Here is an 8,803-nt window from a genome sequence, read left to right as displayed (position 1 = left end):
AGCTCCAGGATAAGGTATGAAGACAATGGCTTTACAGGGACTGTTTAAACAGTCCCCACAACTGTGTGAGATTAGATATGATATAGAGGATACACACACACACACAGCTCCTGGGGGGTTCTGCTTCTGTGATTGAATCCTGACCGTATTATATTGATGTTATAGTTGGAAATGCAGCAGCTTCTTTGGGTTTGCTCTTCCAAAAACTTCATCATTCAGGATGATGTATTACAGCTTATTTATATAAATTTTGTATTTTGAAGGCCAACTTAATTAACTCAATACCTGAATTTTGAAGAATAAACTTCATCAGATGAACAGCTTGTTCACATCTCTAAGCTATTCATAATTGCCTAACTTATCAAAACTGCTATGTGACAAATGAAATAAGATACACATACTTCTTAGAAATACGGAGTTGGGGTGCCTGGGTGGCTTAGTCGGTTAAGCAGCTGCCTTTGGCTCAGGTTATGATCCCAGGGTCCTGGGATGGAGTGCCACACTTAGCAGGGAGCCTGCTTCTCCCTCTCCCTATGCCTGCCACTCAGCCTGCTTGTGCTCTCTCTCTATATCAAATAAATAAATAAAATCTTCTAAAAAGAGAGAAAAAAAAAAAGAAATACAGAAGTAAATGTCAGACGTCAGTCTGTTGCTTTTGCCATAAGCCTTTTTTTTTTTAAAGCATTATTTGTCTTTCTAACCTAGTTGTACAGAGTGTTTTGATAAATGAAAATAAATATTGGTTACAAAAAAGTTTTAATAAAAAGCAAAATCCAGGCCACCTATTTGAATTAGGGCAGGCAAGAAGAAAAAAAATAGGAAAGGTTATCGTTTGAGTTAGACAATAGAATTTAGCTCTGGAGAGATTCCAATATAAGTTGAAAGGAAGGTCAAGTTTAGGGAGGAATATGAAACAGTAAGATTTAAAGGGGTAAGAGAACAAGCTCTTCCTTCTTTAAGAGCCATTTGGAATAAAAAGAAAATCTTGGCAACATATTCTTAGGTTTCTCCCTCCTCCTCATCTCTCTGCCTTCTCGTATCTATATATTCGTGTACTCAGTGAATCCAAACCGAAGAAATTAATGAAACAAGAGAACACATCTAAGCAGCTCCTTTCAGAGCTAGGTTTCACAGAAATATGAGAGTATTTTGCTAATTTAAGTCAAGGCAGGTAAGTAAGTAGTCCTTGAACCAAAGAAGTAGATGGATGAGAGGTTTCAAAGAAGAGAAAAAAGACAAGGTTTGGAGGAAAACAACAAGAAAGGCCTAAGGAAAAGTTCTGGGGAAGTGGTTTTACGTTGGCAGAGGAAAAACAAATTGTATTTTCAGCTGCTTTGCTAGTCCTATTTCAAAGCAATGAATAGGTGTTACCTCACTAGTTTACTTATTTCCATTTTAGAACTGCTTCTTCCTCCATGATTTGTAGCTTATTCCTCAAACCGTTTGGTGATTCCAGCTACACAAATTTCTAACGAATCCAATGAACCTTGAGAGCTAAGTGAAAAGTTTAACACCCTACCTTCATACACAATTTTTCCTTCTAGAGACATAAAGCATTTCACAGATACTTTCTCTTTTATTCACAAAGCATTTCTTTCTCTCTTAATTTAAAAAATTTATGTTGAGATTTTACTTATTTGGGGCACCTGGGTAGCTCAGTCGTTGGGCATTTCTGCTTTCGGCTCAGGTCATGATCCTAGGGTCCTAGCCTTGAGCCCTGTGTCGAGCTCCCCACGCAGCAAGGAACCTGCTTCTCCCTCTCCCTCTGCCTGCTGCTCCCTCTGCTTGTGCTCTCTGTCAAATAATAAATGAATAAAAATTTTAAAAGATTTTATTTATTTATTTGACAGAGAGCTAGTACAAGTAGGGGGAGGAGCAGGCAGAAGGAAAAGGAGAAGCAGGCTCCCCACTGAGCAGGGAGCCTGATGTGGGACTTGATTCCAGGACCCTGAGGTCATGACCTGAGCTAAAGGTGGACATTTAAGGGCGCCTGGGTGGCTCAGTGGGTTAAGCCACTGCCTTCGGCTCAGGTCATGATCTCAGGGTCCTGGGATCGAGTCCCGCATCGGGCTCTCTGCTCAGCGGGGAGCCTGCTTCCTCCTCTCTCTCTGCTTTCCTCTCTGCCTACTTGTGATCTCTCTCTGTCGAATAAAAAAAAAAAAAAAAAAAAAAAAAGGTGGACATTTAACTGACTGAGCCACCCAGGCACCCTTCACAAAGCATTTCGAAGACTGCAGCAGAAAGACGTGTACCCTAAGCCATGCAGACCGTCAGGAAAAGAGATTAAGTTCTGGTGTTTCACCCTCAACTCTGCCATTCTCTGGACCTCATGATGTACTTTCCAGACTGTAATCCCCTCTGACTAGATGACTGATCTCGCATAGTGTCCTCTAGGTTGGTTTTACGCCATTCATCCATCCCTTTGGGTGCAATGTCTCAACCAACAACAAATTCAGTTAACACCTGTTATTCTTGGCATCTCATCAAGGAGTTTCTACGCTGGCTTTAAGTTCACATTTGTAGGTTCTTTTAGAACCCTGGGCTGGAAATTGTATGGGCCTGAAGACAAGCTCATCTATGGGTCTATATACTCTCTTAATTCCTTCTCACTTACCTTGACCTTTGTTTTTTTTAATTTAAGTATAGCTGACATACAATGTTACATTAGTTTCAGGTGCACAACATAGTGATTCAACAAATATATATATATATATATATACATATATATATATATATTGGACTGTGGTCACCACAAGTCACCATGCAATACAATATCACTGACTACATTCCCTATGTTGTATGTTTCATCCTTTGACTTATTAATTCCATAAGCGGAGTCTATCTCTTACTCCCCTTTTAACCATCCGCCCACCCCATTCCCTTCTGGCAATCATCAATGTGTTCTCTCTGTTGATGGGCCTGTCTCTGCTTTTTGTTTGTATTTTTATTTATTTTGGTTTTTAGATTCCACATGTAAATGAAATCATATGGTATTTGTCTTTTTCTGACTTATTTCACTTAGCATTATACTCTCTAGGTCTATCCGTGTTGTTGCAAATGGCAAGATCTCATTCTTTTTTATGGCTGAGTCTCTTAAGCTTTAACTTTAACTCCCTTTTACAGATGTTTGTTTGAAATCACTTTTGGTTGGAAATCACTTTTTCTAAGAGAGCAAGTCAAAAGCTTGGCCAACAACAGGAGATTTTGACTGTTGTCTTTGTCGCTGACTCAAGGACTTCCACTATTCCTTGCTCTATGACTCTGAAGATAATTTTCGTGCTTTCAAATTGCATGTCAATAAAACCAGAATCTCTCCAAAGGCAGACGAATTACCAGTTTAAAGATCATAAAAGACATCAATATGAGGGAACCGCAGCTAAATGCCATTTATTACTCACAATCCTTATGTTTCTTGCCCAAGAAAAAGAAAGAAAAGAAAAGAAAAAAGAAAATGATTAGAATTCTCTCGCATGTGTGCATGTATGTGTGTAATAGGTCATGTTGGGGGTGAAATGAATGGTAGATGACTTATCCAAAATCAATGATTGCATCAGACAAACCATTGAGAAATAAGAGGGATATGTCACTTGCTGGGTCCTCATGTGATACGGGTCCATTAACTTTTAACTATATGTCAGCAAATGAAATTGAAAGGCAGAACCCTTTTTTCCCCATTAGAAAATACTCCCCAGATCCTCTACAAACTTACACATTAAAAAGCATGACGCAGGACACCTGGGTGGCTTGGTGGGTTAAGCGTCTGCCTTTCCCTCAGGTCTTGATCCCAGGGTCCTGTGACGGAGCCCTGCATTGTGCTCCCTGCTCAGGGGGGAGCCTGCTTCTCCCTCTCCTCCCCGATTGTGCTCTTTCTCACTACTCTGTCACTATTTCTCTCTCTCAAATAAATAAATTATATCTTTAAAAAAAAAAAAAAAAAGCATGACGCACGGGGCACCTGCATGGCTCAGTCTGTTAGGCACCTGCCTTCAGCTCAGGTCATGATCCCGGGGTCCTGGGATCTGGTCCCACATTTGCTCTCTGCTTAGCAGGAAGCCTGCTTGTTTCTCTCTCTCTGCTCTGCACCCTGCTCATGCTCCCTCCCACCCTCAAATAAATAAAGTCTTCAACAACAAAGGGAGTTGAGTACCTACCATTTGGTAGCCACATTTGCCAGACATTATAACTTTTATCTTCCATAAAGAGTAAGATGAAAAAGATATGACTCCTGTCTTCCATTAACCTAAAACCCTTTGTGGGGAGATGGCATCCATACAAATAACTATATTCTGCTAAAAGAGCTAAAGTACAATAGAAAAAGGTGCTGGGTTCTTAAGGGCAGAACTAGGTCTCATCTTCATTTTCCCCCTACCTAGTTGTCTGAATGTGAGAAAGTCATTCATACAATTGGACACAAGTTTCATCACCAGTACAATAAAGTTACACCATACAATCTCTAAGGTTCCCTGCAGCTAAGTATCTGAAAATTATTCTATGCCTCTGAAAACTTAGAGGGTTTTTTTTTTTCAAGATTTATTTATTTACATGAGAGAGAGAGTGCACACACATGCAAGCAGGGGGAAGGGCAAAGGCAGAGGGACAAACAGACCCACGACTGAGTGGGGAGCCTGACGTGGATCTTACAACCCTGAGATCATGACCTGAGCCAAAACCTGAGTCAGAGGGTCAACTGATTGAGCCATTCAGGTGCCCCAGTTTTGTTTTTTGTAGGTTTTTTTCCAGTTTTATTTAACTCTACACCCAACATGGGGTTTGAACTCATAACCCTGAGATCAAGAGTCATATGCTCCACTGAATGAGCCAGCCAAGTGCCCTGAAAAATTAGTTTAAAGGCTTACTCTTGAAGACCCCTAACTATATGTTGGAAATGCTCTCTTCAATACACTCATTTTTCCAAGTAAACCTAATAAGCAAAGTCACACAATATGTTTCTTACTGGTTGCCCTCTACAAGTGCTTCAACCTTTCAACTCGCCTACTGTCAAACTTTCTCATTTAATTCCTCTTTATTTTTGTAAAGGCACTAATAGGAACATTTGCTTTCTAAATCAGTCTCAAATAGGGGGCACCTGGCTGGCTGAGTCCATGGTGCATGTGAATCTTGATCTTGGGGTTGTGGGACTGGAACCCCACTTTGGGTATGGAGATTACTAAAAAAAAAATAATAATAATAAAATATTTTAAAAATCTATTAATCAATCTCAAATAATCTATGAGGAAGGTAGATGAAAGATATAACTCGATTCCATTTGACAAACATTTCTTGAATATCAACTATGTGCCAAGTCCTAAAAATGATTCTAAGATATAGAAAGGTCATGCCCTAAGGAACCTACAAGCACATGGAGAAAATGAAACCTTTCCATTATATCAAGAGTATTCATTTTATAGAAAGGAAAAAAACAAATTCAGAAAGTAAAACAATGTGGCAGATAGAAAAACAGCAACGAGGCAATGTGTTGGTAGTAAAGTCAGAAGTTCTTCTGCCTAAAAAAACACTCTGACCTAGTAACCAGCAAGTCAAGGCATCAGTAGAAAGGTCCCAGCATTCAAATTCATTATACAAGGCCAAGACTGCAGAAGCCCAAAGGTCCAGCTGAGATATCCCGTGAGCTGTCTACAGGACACTCTGGGGTCCATGGAAAAAGACATATACATTCCAGCCAATGCCAGGAGAAAATAGCTGACTAAAAATTAGGCTCCCTGCCAAAGCCAAGCGGAGATAGGAAGACTCAGGAAGAATTTCCCCAATAAGAAACCAAAGAACAGGGAGGAGGACAAGTAAGAGAAATCCTTGCATTTTGTGGTTAGTGAAGAATAATTTTCTTCCCCCTCATAATCTTTATAGGTCATAGGAAGGAACATTCAGAAAAATGAAAATGCAAAGCTCTACCAGAGGAAGAGAAAAATGATTGGTATGGGAAAATCTCCATCCTAGCATGGAATATTCCATTCTATACTGATTTCTCCTGAAGGTCAAGGACTGAGCTAAAAGGACACAGACTGCTTGTAAGCGCTGGGAGTTTGGGGGTAAGAAGTGGAAGCAGATGAAGCTGGGTTGGCTCAGCAGCAAGAGTAGGGAATCCTACAGAACATTGGAGCCAGGGGCCTCCTGCTTGTTCTTTTCAATAGAATACAGTAATTTCCGATAAGCTGCCAGGAGCATTCTGGCTCAGACACACATGTAGAAAAATCTAGATGGTTGTACATTTTCCACACCTCTGAGCCATTCTGTGTATAGCTGTCAACTAAGATCAAATTATTCATCTTTGAAAACCTGGTGCTAGTATTCTGCTCATACCACACTGTAGAACAGCCCACAAAAAAATGTGAAAACTAAGGTATCCGGGTGGAACTGGGGACACCAATAGACATTTCATCCTCAGCAAGACTACCACACCCAAAAGGAATTGCCTCCAGGGCTTTCCCCTGGGTCCTATCACTTTTCCAGCATGTTCCACAATTACAGAGGTATCTATTACTGTTATTAATGTACATGTTTATGTGTATAAATGATGTCTGTCTAGCTAAATCCAGAGCAAATTCCATACTCTCAATCTAGAATTCCAGATTTAACTCCATAAATCCCATGATGTGAAACTCCTAACCTAGCACTCAAGCACTGAATAAACTTGGATGAATTCTTAGGCTTAGCCTGGGAGAATGGTAGTAACCATACCAGTAGAGAAGTCCAAAAAACAAACACAAGCAAATGAGCAACTCACCTATTACTTAAAAGCAATGCTGACGTTCCAAACTGCTATTAACTTTTTTTGTTTGTTTGGTCGTGATCATTATAGAGTCAAAAAACGATGCTAATCTTTTTCATCTTTGAGATTTAACCACACTAGGGAATGTTAAATATTTAGCATTTTTATTATTTTTTTTTTTCCTGGTGGTGGTGCTCAGCTTGAAGCCCCTGCTGGACAATTTATTAGTTCCTTTTTTTTTTTTTTTTTAAATCCTAGTCATGTTTGGTTATTGATTTCAGTAAATATTGCTTCTTTTTAGTTATAGGAAGGGGACACTTAGATTTCCTCTCACCAAGATATAGGTTCTGAAATGAGAGCCTGCAAGAATCCTTCCCAATTTAAGAGGTTGATTATTTAATTGTTTAAGAGGTTTGCCTGTAACTTTGGAGATCTGTGTAGGTGCATAGCAGGAATCCATTCGAATTATTCCTACTTAGGAGACTATGTATTCTCCAAAAACAGTTCACAGTAGTGAACTGGACACAATCATGACATGAAGGGAAATACACATACACTGTCCTTATAAGTAATGAAAAGTTAATTACAGAAGAAGGCTGCCTTTCTGTGCTGTGTTCTGGCAGAGGAGGGGGAAAAGTTCACCTCCCAGTGATGTTAAGTTTACCTACAATGATGTGGTGAAAAGTCTTGTTTTGTATTTTGAAGATTTTATTTACTCCCAACATGGGTGGAAATTTATCTATAATTTATCCACACCCGACACGGGACTCGCATTCACAACCCTGAGATGAAGAGTTGCAAACTCCACAGACTGATACAGACAGGCCCCCCTGGTGAAAAGTTTTTTTATTAATATAGGAAAATATAATATAGGAAAGAAAAAAGGCAACACACAAAATTTTATATTGTGATCTACTCCGCCATTCTAATTATTTACATATTCATGTAAAAAATAAATACATGTTTATTCTCCTTGAACAAAAGAATAATTATTACTCCCCATCTCTCTACTTATACACCTGTCAGTATAAGAAGATGGTATAGAAAAGAATACACCCTTAAAGATGATTAACTAAGTAAAAATACCAGACTGTTGTTACAACTTTTTGCTGAGATGTAAGAAAATGGAACAAGGCAGGCTAAAAAAATTTTTTTTAATTATATGTCAAGATACTAAATGCTGGTTCAAAAATTTCAAAAAGAAATAATATCTACATAGTAAAAATTACAAGTCAATCAGCCTTACTAGTTAACTGCATAACAGCAATGCTTTCTAAATAACTCAAGAATGAGATTTAGGAGAATGGATTTTTAGTGGTTGGGTCAGCTTTGTTTTGGAAATGAGTCTTTTCCAGAATTTCCACTTATTATTTTGATTATACACATATTTAAGGTCATTTTAATGGCTCTTTACCAGTCCCTTATTTTATTTTTTTTTTTATGAGATTTTGATCTCTCAGCTTTGCAGTTAGCTGGGATTACTTACTATATACAAAAACAGTATCTAACACGTATCTCACTCTTAGTGTCTGACACTGTGTCAGATAAATTCACTTCATTCTCAAAACTGTGAAATAGGTAATATTATTATCTCCATTTTATAGATGAGAAGACTAAGGCATAGGGGGGCTAAATAATTTGCCCACAGACACAGCGCTAGTCAAATTTTTAAAAGACTAGAAGGAAATACACCAAGGTATTGATGGTGGTTTCTCGGGGATAGGTTTATAAAGGATTGTTAAGAGAGATGACATAACGAGATAAAATCTTGAGCTAAGACAGAGACAGCTGAGCTGGAACAGAGAGGACAGATTCCAGATCAGTTTGAGAAAATATGGGCAGAATTGGTGGATTGAGGGAGAGGTGGAGGAGTCTGAATGCCTCCACCTTGGGGCACCTGGGTGGCTCAGTGGGTTAAGCCTCTGCCTTCAGCTCCGGTCATGATCTCAGGGTCCTGGGACTGAGCCCCGCATCAAGCTCTCTGCTCAGCAGGGAGCCTGCTTCCCCCTCTGCCTCTCTACCTACTTGTGATGTCTCTCTCTGTGTCAAATAAATTTTAAAAATGTTTTAAAAAAA

Source organism: Mustela nivalis, assembly GCF_964662115.1.
Source record: "Mustela nivalis genome assembly, chromosome: 17".
In the NCBI taxonomy this organism is placed as follows: domain Eukaryota; kingdom Metazoa; phylum Chordata; class Mammalia; order Carnivora; family Mustelidae; genus Mustela; species Mustela nivalis.
The sequence above is the reverse complement of the archived record's forward strand: the minus strand, read 5'-3'. Positions refer to the sequence as shown.